Below are 13,541 nucleotides of genomic sequence, written 5' to 3'. Positions count from 1 at the left end.
GGGAGCTGAAGCTGTAGCCTAGCCAGTAAGGAGCTTTTTAAACCTGGTTCCCCTCTCTCCACGTGACTATTACTGCCTTAATGATCTGCACGGACTTTCTGCGCTAGACAACAGCACTCCTGTATGGCTTCTGGAAAAATAAGGCCTTGCTAAGGAACACCCTTTTCCCCACAAGGTCTCAATTAGCTGAGACATCATGAGCTGATCATGATGTCTATGGTGGGAGGAATCTAGAAAGCCCCCGCTTATTTCCGAAGAGAATTAAGTCACTCTGCATATATATACATGAACATATATATATATATATGTGTGCCTTTAGTTCTTGCATGGAAAGTGCACAATCTGGTTAATGCAATATCTGCTGCACCCTCAAGGTAAGAAAGTCCTCAATTGGATTTTATAGAAAAGTTGCTTAATCTTGAATCTGTCTGGATCTTGTTATGCCTAATGGAGGCTGACAGTGGGTGAAGTTGAAGTCAGAGAAGGGAATATTGTATTTAGAAACCTCAATGTAGCCAGGCAAGATGGCAGGGTGTTAGTGATATTCCACTGTCAGCTGGGAAAAAGGCTGTAATTTACTTCAGAAAATAGTCATTAATTATTCAAATTCCTATCTATCATTCTCTCAATGTATTGGAGAATATACTATGTGCTCTAACAGTAAGCTGAGGTTGTCACTCTCACACATTAGTGTCTATGAAGAAAAAAACCTCCAGTGAACAACAATTTAGTTTGTGCTTCCAGATCTCCATTTGCTGGTGGTGTGAAGGCTTACTGTGCTTGTTGGCAGCAGGGTTTGAATTCTCCAGCTTGGCAGCACAGCCCTTTGCCACTGATATTACAGAACTACAGAGGCTGGCTATTGTCCTTCCTGTGAACCATCTTTTGAGAAGGGTAGTATCAGTGTTGAAATATGCTGAAACTTGCACTTTACAGTTGGTGAATCTGAAAGAATCTTGCTTCATGTGATGTCTGATACACTTGGTGCAAGAGCTTGACAGCTGAGCCAAACAAAACAGTGACTGAGCAGGGATATGATTGCTTTATAAATAAAATGAGGTAAATGTCAGGAGAAAAAAATACACTACCACCATTTAAACCAAGAGACAACCGAATCATGATAAATTTAGTTGGGAAGTGAGAAAAATTCTAACTGTAAAAGCAGTGAATGCAGTGGGAACTAGAGACCTGGAGTTTAGGATGATGTTTTATGAGTTGGGATGTTGTTGTATGATGAAGTTGCTTGTGAGAACTGGGATTTGGGCTTGCAGACTCAGGACAGCAGTTTCTTATTCTAATCTAAGATATAATGAAAAGAGGAAAAGGGGCAAGGGTTATATACACCAAGTATTTAATTTCACATCCTGATGCATCCACAGAAACTCTGAGCTCATTTGGGCCTTGGGGCTCACCAGCACTAAAAGAATAAACATTTTTCAAACAAAGTGCAGAAGTTGAATAAAGTTAAGTTTGGTTGTTCTGTTATAGAAGAAACTTGGGGAATAGCCAGTTGCTGTGGGAACTGGGAACAAAGCCTTCTGACTAAATCAATGTTAAAACAATTTCACAGTGATAGGAACATGGCATTGGCAGGGATGCCCATCTTTCTAGGTTAGCAGGTAAAGGATACCATGCTGTAGACCTTATTGGACATCTTTTGATGACAGTCAATATATCAGCTCCAGCTACTCAGAATTTTACAAGTGGGACAGGTTTGCTTCATAGTGTCTCTAAAATCATAATGCCATTCCAAATCTAGTGTTTACTCAGTATTTAAAAGCCCTGTACTGTATTGTTAGTAGGCTGTTGTCATAGTATCTCTTCTTTAGAGCTAAAGAGAGGCCTTTCTCTGAGAAGGGCCTGTTTGGGTTGGTCCAACCCTGCATTTTGACAGTGCCTGTCATGCTACAAACTGTTTTCAGAGTGAAAATAAATATTACAAAATCACTCCACAGTGTTTTAGTATTCTGTTTATGCAAACGTACCAAGTTGTAGGGGAAGACAAGGCCTCTCCCTGTTTCTTGTGATAGTAACATTTGTATCTTCCTTATCAAGTTGCTTGAGATTGTCACAAATACACACCTCCAAAGCTAATTTTACCCGTTACCTCTGGCATCAGATGACTTTCTTCATGAGGGCCACGAGTGTCATCCCAGAAAGCTATCCCATGACATCTTTATCATTTTATAACATATATCATTTTATAACAGTCATAACATGACTGTGCATGAGATGCACTCCATCCTCCTCCCTTCCTCTTGACTTGTGCAGCGTCCAAAAGGGAGCCAGGGCACACACTGATCTAGTCTCTGCTTTGATCTCTGCTTTGAACAGTAAGAGAACCAGTACACTTGGGTTCTCTGTAGTGCTTCCTCCAAGTTCACCATGTCATGTCTGTGTAATCTTTCTTTTTTTTCTGGTTGAAATAAACCTTTCCTGAGGAAACATGGCCTAGGTTTCAGATGGAGTCTTATGAACCTTTAGTGAAATAGTAATGATTCCCACGACTATCAGCCAAGACTTTAATGAGAAGGGGATCTCACTTGCCTTTTTCACACCTGTATTAAATGTTTGTCCATAGATAAGTTATAAACACCCAAGTCATTCTGCTCCATCACTTCTTTAATTCTTAAAGGCCAGGTTTAGCATTTTGCTCCGTCTGCTTCCATTAATTTCTGTTATGCTGTGTCTCCTTTTTTTTCCCCATGTGATTCCCATTCTTCACTAATTCAATATTGCCTGCCAACTTTATCATCTCCAATATTCATTATCAAACACAAACTTTTGGGTGCATATTATTAATGCAAATATTTAATAAGATCATTCCCGTTAACAGATCTTTCAGGATGGGTAATCTCACTGCAAGCCTGTAATTATCCTTATAGCACAACATAGTATTATATCCTCTTTAGTCACTTCTTTTCCTGTCTTAACAATTCTATTTATCTCCACGTCTTCTGCTCAGACTAACAATTACAAGTGTCATTGTAGCAGCTACTTTTGTAAAGTCGTGATAGATTAATATCTACCACGTTTTCCTTGCTTTTATAAAAGGCAGTTATCAGAACAAGGTGCCAGATTAATCTGTCTTCCTTTGGGAAGCTCGTTTCACATGTAGGAGTTTTCTGTGCTTATGCACCTATGGATAGAATTTGTGAAAAGTGTTTTAACTTGGGAGCTCTGTGTGGTCATAGGATTATTTGCATCTCCCTAAATCAAGGCTTTTGCAAGACACCTTGTAATTTCTGTCATTTGCAGACCCAGAACAAGACACCTTGCTTGATGTCCAAAGCTGGATTGAAAGAGGACCCAAAAGATCTCATGAGATGAAAATTCCTTGACTTCAGAAGGTCTTGAGATTAGATTTTTTTACTGCAGCACTGATGGCAAGGTGCTGGGTATTATTTTCCTCCTGTTGAAAAGACTAAACAAAAACCCAGAAGCAATCTGTCCTTGCTTGCTGGGAGGACCTGTCCTTTCTCTTGGTGCCAGTCTCTTGCTGATATCTCTGCTTGTACAGCAAGTAAAACATATCCAATTGTGCAGGCTGCAAAAAAGACTGAGGATGAGTCTGATATCCTGCTTAATTTGAAACAGGTACCTTAATACAGGCTTCTGATCTTAAGTTTATCGTTTGCTGTACTGATTGCTGAACATGCAAAGCCAATCTTTGTGTAGCCTCGTTCAGTTTAAGAGACATCATGCACATGTACCTGATGACACAATAGGATCGATTCTTTTGCCAAATGAAAAACAGCTGATTTCACTGATCACACTAAAGTCCAAACAATGAAAACATTTAAATTATTGATGGTTGGTGTTTTCTACTAGGCCTGATATTAATATTTGGTACCGAGTTACTTCCTGTGGTACAGGAATAAAACTCTATTTGTGGCCAGTGAGAACGGTATGCACAGATCTGGAGAGGAGATGTGGAAATGAAAGCCTCATTATCTTAATTCTGTTTCTCATTTTTTACTTTTCTAAAAGTACTCAGAAAAAATTGAATTATGCTAAATAAACTTGCCTTTTCAATAAGGGAAGGCGTGCTTTCCGTTGCTCTAGCTTGAGCTTTCCATTGCTCTAACTCAGAGAAAGGATTTTTGCAGCTCTCAGTGGTCTTGAGACAACTCACTTCCTTAAGCTTTTGAGACTGTGATTCCACCTTCTTGAGGCAGGAGACAAAAAATCCAATAGCTAATTGAAGATAGTCTTTTCCAAAACACTGAACAAGACCAGTTCTTTATTTCTTTTAAAGATATAGCGAATCTTTAAAAATACAAACATTCCAAAGGCTCCAAGTCTCATAGTGGGTATTAGTCAAAGAGCCAAAAATAATTTCTACTCAAAGTTTAAGAACTTTTTTTGTATTTTTTGCCTTATTAATGTTTACATGTTCATCTCACAGGTGTATTCATGTGGTCACCTCATGTGTAGGTTTGAATGGGTTTTACTTGTTTTTACTGTCCAAAGCCTTTGCAGTTCTATAGCAACAGGCACATCAGGTTGTGCACTGATTTAGTACTTGGAAACCTCCACTTGCCCTCAGTTGTAGCATTTATCCAAGTGCAGCACCAAGTAGCAAATTAGCTTCCCAGCTAACATTGAGTAGTTTGGACAGTTCTAAGTAAATTGTTTTTGTTGAGCTGATTGTTTTAAAATTAAGCCTCCAAGCACCAAAAGAATCAGCAATGCCAAAGGAGACTCAGAGCCTGTCTTCAAAGTTATGACAAGTCAGGCAGTTGGCAGTTTTCACAATGACCTATATTTTAATATGGGCTATTGGATTATTTCTAAAGAGGCTTCTTAGCCATAAAAGAATTATGCTCATTGGCTGGGCTGTGGCAAAAATACAATTGAATTAAGGATTGAAATAATTTAGGATCCAGCTGGACAAGTTGTCCCTGCGGCTGAGCAGTAACAGATGTATTAAGCATTGGAAATTGCACAGAAAAAAAGGTATAATTGATCTAAGGTAACCTCACTACTTTATATTAAATAAATCAATGCTGATAAGCTGAAAGGTTAGAAGCAAGAGGCTGAATTGAAGGAAGGTGGACCTGGGAAAAAGCAACTCTAGGTAAAGCCAGTTAACTTTTAGGTCCTAAATATGGTAGGGACTATGGACTTTTGATTTCTCTCAGTACAGTGGCTACAAGTTTCCAAATCAGCAAAACCCTGGGGAGTGTTGGGGGAGGGGGAAGGAAGGGATGCATTTTCTAAGTGAGAAACAGATAATTATAATTAACCACCTCTGTATTAATTTGTGCATCTGCAGCCATTCATCACTGGAAGCCATAGGTGGCCCACAGCACTTGCTCTCTCACCCGTATGTAGTTGTACCTATCACTGATTTTCAGCTTAGGGATTCCAAGGGAAGGCTGCACTATAACAACCACTTTAACAGAGCAGCTGATGTTTTTGGAGTGCAGTGTGGGTGCACACGTATGTTAAAAGAAGCAGGTAAGCCCAAAATGCTGGCCAGTAATGTAGAAGACAGTAAATTCCTTCAGGAGATATCCAGTGCCTAAACACTAGCAAATGGAGAGGTACTATAAAATGAAGAAAAAAAATACTTTTCTATTTATATGTGTTCCTTTTAAAGTCAGGGTCGAACTTTACAAGGTGAGAGCAACTTCAAATAAACCTGTGTGTGTATTTAACGTAGCTGGAAATACTGCAGGGTAGTAGAAGACAGGATTTCCCTGTTGTTACTCCCTTCTAATTCCTTCTCTGCATTTCCAGACAAAGCACAAACAGTTTCATAGGAATTAACCTTGTTTTGCAAAGAATGAAATGATACATAAAAAAAAATATTTGCGGTATTGCTCTGAGTGTGCCTCCAGTGAGGTTAAACCTGCCTGACTGTCACAGCTCTGGGCGTGCCTGTGTTGGAGTGAACACAATGGGCACTTCCGAGGCTGAGGAAGGGGCACACGAGCTGGCAGAGGCAGCGGTGCCCGAGCCGGCTGCTGAGGCCGGGTGTGCTCCGTGTGTCCCGCCGGGCGGATGCAGCAGGTGCCCGGGTGGAGCTGTGCTTGTCCAGAAGGATGACAGCGCTCCTGCTTTGGCTCTGAGCGGCTCCGCTCCTCTGGCGTGGCCGGTTGTGGGGATGCGGTTAAGAGCAACTTTCTCATCAATGCTGTGTCTTTTTGGATAACCCTAAAGCTCCACCTGCTGGCTGTGCTGTCCTTCAGCCTCGGGAATGAACGGGAGCGCTCCGGCCTGCGGGCAGCAGGGTGCGCAGCAGCTGGGATTTGTCCTGCTGCTGAACGTGGGACTGCAGAGAAATCCTTTAAGGGACGCTGGGTCTTGGCTTATGGTCCTCTTCTCTTATTCCTGTCTGCTGTAGACCTCTGAACGGACTCGAGCTCGGTAGTTTTCTACAGAAGTTAAAGACATCTGCTTTGAAAATAAGGAAGGTCCAAACTTCCTTAATGATGTAGCAAATATGCTGATTTAAAGCATATATTTGAGATATTGTGAATGACAACGTTAAAAGCCAGTCCTGGAAGCAAAGTCAAGCAATCAAAATTTAGGAAATGTTTTTAAGATAATGTTTTATTTAAGATTTTGCTGTGACATAAACTAAAAGAATAGCTGGCATTAGAGCATGGCTGTGCCTTTGACGTTCCTCTGACCACCCCACCCCTCTCACATGTCAGACATCTTCTGCCATTTTGAGGAATTGAAATTTTTATGGAATTCTAATTCCATGGAGGTCTCCTGAAGCTAACACCAAATTTTGCTTGATTGTGCCTTGTCCTCAGCAGACAAGAGTCTTTAATGTAAAAGCAAGGAGAGTGAAAATTCTGATTTTAAAGTCAGGCATAGATTTGAAGAATCAGTTGTTTCTTACTTCATTTCAAATAAACGAGCTGAGATGTAACCAGCAGGTAAACATGCAGTCATCCCTCCTTGCTGTGATTATTTAGTTTTCAAAGTGCTCTTAATCAAAGTATGTTTCTTGCATCTCAGCAAAACATAAGCATAAAATGGCTAAACATAAAATTATGTAATTAAAAATATAATGATTCTTTGCCAAGCTAAATCTTCAGGTTTTATTCATGTACTGAAAGTGTAGTGATACCAGAAGGTTAATCAGCATGAGAGATTTTTGGTGAGACATTACACTCTGAAGGGAAGATGGAACACTCAGGTGTACCCTCAATATTGAACAATATCTCTTTGCTTTCTGAAGATTTGCATATTGCAATCTTTCAGTGTCCAAGTTATGACAAGAGAGTGTATAATTCCTTGTGGTCAAGGTCAAAAATTATCATTCACTGGGAAAGTATGATTGAGAGGTTGAATATACTCAGCTCTATACTGTCATTAACAAATTTTGTACTGTTTCTGAGAGAATATTGTGACTTGTTTGAAAGTAGCATCTAGAACCCTGTTGTAATAGCAAATCTACAATGGACTTTATCCTGTGCTCATGCCCTGTTAGAGACAGGGACAGCAAACTATGGTGGCAACAGATTAGAGGAAGAGGAGAATATATATATATATACAGTGCCTCAGACTGTACCATAGAAAAGACCATCTGCCAGTCCATGGACAGAATCAAACCCTCTGACTGTGAATTCTTATCTTTTCTCTAGACTGAAGATACATCTGCAGGCTGTACAGTCTCTATACAGCTGTTCTGCTGAAATGCACCTCCTGGGCAGTTTGATATTGGGATAACTTCTTTTCTGATACAGATTAGAATACACAGATTTTAGCATTCCCGGGAGGGATCATGGTGTAAGCACGGTAAAAGTGGGTGATTGCAGTCCCATTGCACTTCATGAGAACTCACCCTGATAAAAATAGCTAACAGTTATGCTCCTTTGCTTTCTTAGTGAATACCTGCATTTGCAGGCTCCCTATTCTCTGTCCCACTTGTGGTCACTTATATCCCTTCACAGATCATGGTGATTAGCTGATTAGTCCCTGTAGTATCACCAAAAGAATATTCTTCCTACCTTCCCTGTGTCTGCAATATGGATTTTTCAAATTTAGGCACAGACAATGTGTCTGTGCACTGGGAAGGCAAACACAGCTTCTCTCCAAGCACGGCAGAACATTTTGCCGTGTACCCGCCTACCCTTCATCTGTGCTTTTGTCTCTGGTGAACAGTGGCCACTGCTCTTTTAGGATTTGGGTACAGAATGGGAACCCAAATAGCACCATTTTACTCCTGTTTTAAGTGACACTGTTCTTACACTAAGGGCAGTGCAGCAGCAAAGGGATGGGACCTGGGCCTGCCTTCACTGTGCAAGGGGAGAAACTGGATGATACGACTGTCACGCTTCCGAGCACAGAGATGAACCCAGACAAATGAGCACAGGGTGGAACAGCAGAGCATGCTCTGAAAGGATCTACAGCAGGAGGAAATCAGGAAATCTCTTTTAAAAGAGACTCTGAGAGAGTGCCAGCCTCAGGGAGTGCCTGGCAGCGAGACTGAGTTGGAACAGAGCTGGGGAGGGCTGGTGGATGGTGTGGCCTGGTGCAGATGGACAGCTATACCACAGCTCCCCAGGGATCCTCTGTCTTTGTGGGTGGCCCCAGGGCTGCCAAGTTGCCCAAACCTTACAATATTTAGGGTATTTTCATGAAGTCCCATCTTTTGTTTTCACGTGATTCTATCTAGCTTCCATTTGAGGAAGAGAAGTTACGTTTCTAGCTCACATTTTCAAATGTGAACCATAGGGGCTCAAAAGTGAAAGGATAATAAAATTAAATGCCTCACTTTTTTGTTGAAGAAAAACAAAGATTGATTGGTGAGGGTTTTTTACTATGATTTTTAATGGCACTTACCAGAGGGAGACCACTTGAGCCTCTTTCTGTGCATTCAGGGAGACATCTCAGAACCTTTTTAAGATGCTTCACGTTCTGCAGGTCTGTCATAGAGATGGGAAAACAAATGGGATCAGGCCCTAAGTTCATAATGCTCCACTCAGTTGTGCTGTCATGCACATGTATAGTGCTGAAACTCTCTGCACAAGGGAGCACAAAGAGATTTTAAAAATAAAAATTTTAAAAAGGGAGGGGGAAGTGTGAGCTGAACGTGTGTGAAAGGATGTCAAACCAAAAGCAGACTACAGAAAATCAGGATACACTAGAATAAATGGTATGAGCTACTGAGCAGCATAAAACAATGAGTTATACACCATCACTCCTAATTCTTCAGAGAAGCTTTCAGGTTAATGGCAGGCTGCTGTTAAATATTAGTTTGGGCAATGATCAGCGTGAGCTTCCATGCGTACTGCAGAAGGAAATCAAAGGGCCTGTCTCAGCTCTCCCAGCTTCTGCATCTCATTAGTTTGTGGATTTTCTGGAGAAGGGAATGTTGTATTCAGTACCCCTTTATGAGAGGCTCAGACTCCTGCTGGGCCACACAACAGAGTGGTTTGCCTTGAGTTCAGCTCCAACCAGGAGCTGAGAGTCCTTCCAGCTAGGGCTCTGAGCTAAAGCAGTCTGATGCAGATTGGTTGAGTTAGACTCAAAACTTTCAGAGGAAGTTGAGAAATGTGGTTCTCCTTTTTTCTTTCTTTTTTTTTTCCCATTATGAAAGAGAAAAAAAAGAAAAAATAAGATAGGGGTAGGTACTGCTTGGTTAGGACTTGTATATGCTGGCAGCTAAGAGCTGGCTTGTTTATTTAGGCTGCAAGAAGGAATAAGCCAGTGTATTTGCTGGGCTCTGATCCTCTGATCTCTGGTTAGCACAGGAGCCCTTTCAATAAATTAACAAGTAGGGAGGAAATTATGAGGGAGTTTGAGGATGGGAGGTTGAGTTGACTGAAAGAGGGAAGCTTCTTCCTACATTTTTTTTTTTTTCATCAGTGCTGTCTCCTAGCAGACCCTAGGTCAAGTTTAAAGGTAAACTCTACATCAAAGGAATATTGTGTACGCAGTTATGCCTGTATATGCTGACTTAGCAAGACTAGAAGAGAAAAAATAAAAAGATAGAACCAAATGAAGTTGGTGTAGTCAATAATTTCATCAAGGGCAAGAGTACTGAAGGCAAAACTATCCATATTTTACTACATCTAGATCAGTTACTGGTTTCTCTGCTTTTTCTTTTGATACAAAATTGCTGCAGTTGTCTTCAACATCTCCCTTCCTATGGGCTTCAGCCCCTGAAACTCTTGATCTGTGTGTCTATAAGGAGGCATAAGCAGGGTTTAATGCAGCAACAGCATTTCATTATTCTCTTTCTCAATCAATTAATAATTAACATTGCCACTGATGACTCCCATATTACTTAATTTACACTTTTCCCTATTTTCTCTTACCCTCATTCTTTTTTCCCTCTCCTCAGTTGAGCTCAGTGAAACTTTGTTCCAGACCCTACAGGGAGAAGAAGAAAATGGGTCAGAGTTATAGAGGCAGCAGCAGGGCACAGTCTTCTTACTGGAATGAGTCTGAGGCCAGGAACAGAGAAGTGCTGGAAGCTTCGTGCTGTGTTTCTGTGGTATAATAACACAGCTCTGATGGCAAACTAATTCAGTTTTTTTACTTTTAGGAACCACTAAGGCATTATGGATGCTTCCTTAACTGTGCTGGTTCATTATCATACAATGTAATTATCTGATTCTGGTATACAGTTTGTAGGACCTATTTTCTGGGTTCTGTTTCTTGGCAGATCTACCTGATAACGCAGCTTCCAAAAATGTTCATGAAAAGGTCAGATTTCTGGGCTGAATAAGTTATTTGTATTTTTGTGGCATTTTGGGCCCTATTGTTATAGGCTCTGTAAAAAGCTTAACATAAAGGCCAGTTCAAACCCTAAAAAATTCAAGTTAAAAAAAATAATAGATCAGATAAGAATATGTAATAAGCTCCCTTCAAAATCCTAAGCTTTTGGGAGGAATTTGGATGTAAATGGGACCTTGGAAGCTCTGGATGATTTATAATTAATAATGCCAAATAAAGCTCTGGTAGAAGTCTTACCATGTCACTGCTGGCATTAATGCTGGGCTGCCTTACTGGGAGTGATAGACTCTTTCTTCTTTCTTGTTTATTAATATATTTCCTCTTGGAGGAAGACTGCGGTAGTAAAACTCAGCAAAGCCAACAATGTGTCTCATAAACAAATTAATTTCCTTCTTCAAACATTGTTTCATTCAAGAGCAATACATTCAAAATTCCTTTTAGTGCTGGGTCTTTAATTGGTTCCTTTTGTAGGAGTGAAGCAGTCATTCTTTGAATCTCCCTTGAAGTTTGTGGAATTTGTTGAAATCTGCTATGTTATCTCGTGTTGGGAATGCAGCCTTTACTGAATAGCAGTAAGGCAATGATCTTGATAACATACTTTATGTGTGACTTTATTTGAAGCTTCTTAGGGAAAAGCCCACTTATCTCACATGGTGAGCATTTGCCTGTTGTATGTAAAGAAAAAAAATCACCCTTAACTTTTCCTTAGAGGGATGCAGTTGAGTTTCAGGTTTGCTTAATGATATCTGAACCAAACAAATGAGGGATACCTGTTCCTGGAGCAACGAGATCTTGTTCCTTCTGTCTCTGAGAAAGCCTCAGTTGCTCTGTTTCTCCCAGAAACTTATTTAGTAAGGCCCAAGGAAGGGGTAATAAGGCACTCTCATGTGTTTAGTGTTAGGCATAGCTTTTGCTGCATTTCTTTATTCGTTCAGTGTTTGGTTGTCACACACTACTGGGATGTACAGGTGTTATTTGAATACAGGGTTTTTTGTTGAGACTATAGAGTCTGTTTGCCTCCAGTTAGTAAGTGTACTTATTTGAAATGCAAATGTGTCTGTGTTACTTCCAGTGTTTAATGTTCTGTACTGAAGACACAGAAAAGGAGAGAGGGAAGGTGAAGGAGAAGCTATATGATCGAAGTTATTTTGTGGCTTAAAACTGAGAGCTGATTATATCTTGGAGGAATAAGCACCCATTTGGGAAAGTGTTTCAGCCATTAAAAGAAGTAAGTTCAGTTTATTTTATTTGGTAGGGACAAATTAAATTCAGATTACTAGTTGCCAGACATTGATCGAAATAGTTATGCAAGTAAGGTTACCTTGATTTTAGCATTAATATTGCTGGAAGAGCATTAATATTTCCTGGAAGGTTGTGGTTTGGATTAGTGGTTTGTAGTTCCTCTTTTTTGGGAGGGGATGGTCTGGGATCTTTTGAAATATTTTTATCCAACCAAGGAGCAGGGGAAACAGCATGTGATTGCAACTATGTAGCAAGGCTGGTAAGTAAGGCTTAAGCTGGGGAAGACTGTCTGTGGTGTGACCCAGGGCTGAATGTATTCAATTAAAGCTATTCATTAGATGTTCTCTCATGATGAGTGGATTCAGGGATCAGCAGCAGTGGCTTTTGAACCATTTATCAATTAATGAGAATTTGTTGTAATGAGTACAGTGATGAACATGGACTAGTTACAGTAGAAGCCTGTAAGCAAGAAGAGGTCAAAGCAAAATATGGCACAGTGGCACTGTTCCCTCACCCAGCCTGGAATAATGAAAGAATTGAACAGAAGTTGCTATTGTTGGAAAAAAAGCCAACAGACATGGACCTGCCTTGTGAGCCAACATGGGCTTTCTGTAGCAATAACTAACTCAGTGTGCTGCTGTGCCATATGAACCAGAGGAGCTTCCTCCTGCCTGAATGAGGCTTTCAGCAAAGAAAATACACTGGGTGTGTTGCACTGGGTGCCAGACACCTTCCATTATCCCCATAGCAGTGCTGACTGGAAATTACTGTAAGCCAAGAAGTCTGTGTTGTGCTGCTGCTGTGCCTCTTGGTTTTAGCTGCCTAATTACCAGGATGAGAGTTGTTCTTCCACCAGTACTGTGAGTGCTGCCCTGGCTTCTCATCAGTCTTTGTTTGCTCTAAGAAAGCAATGGAGGAAGAGTGGTTTGGACTTTTTTACCAGTCCTGTGCTTAGGTCCTCCAGAAAGCTTATTTTCCCAATTGAAATAGAGTTATTATGGAATTTCTTCTCTTCTATCCCCACCATCTTTGTGCCCTGTGCTTACCTGGGCTGTGTTTTCTGAAGAAGGACTGAAAATGTATGTTAATGATACTTAGTCCTCCAACTTTTGGAACATGGTACCTTAGGCACAGAGGCACCTTTGACCTTTAAGCAATACAACCTTCTGTCTCTGGATACTTCCACAGAGCATTTGTCTAGAGATGGAGGTAAACTTTTACCTATCTGAGATGCTTCCTCTGAAGTAACTGCTTCTGAAAAAAACAAAAATAAAAGCTCTTGAATTTTTTTTTAATCATTCCCCACTGTTTGAAAGTGGGTGCCACCAGTGGGTTACTGGCATCTGTCTAGTGGCAAACTTCTAACCCAAAGTGAGTTTTCTCTTCTGATGGTTCATTTCACCACTAAGAACCTGAACTATGGAGTTCTAGTAACTGAATACTCCACAACTGTAGGTGTTTTGTTCCTTAGAGTTTGGGTGACCTGATTGCAAAGCACTCATTTTAGGAGAGAAGAGATGCTAACCTTATCATCCTGGCATTATTATAGTTAAGATTGCATCTGAAACAATGGCCAAGGCAGTTTCTTTACT

Source organism: Pseudopipra pipra, chromosome 14 (genome assembly GCF_036250125.1).
Source record: "Pseudopipra pipra isolate bDixPip1 chromosome 14, bDixPip1.hap1, whole genome shotgun sequence".
Lineage (NCBI taxonomy): Eukaryota > Metazoa > Chordata > Aves > Passeriformes > Pipridae > Pseudopipra > Pseudopipra pipra.
Note: the sequence above shows the minus strand (reverse complement) of the source record.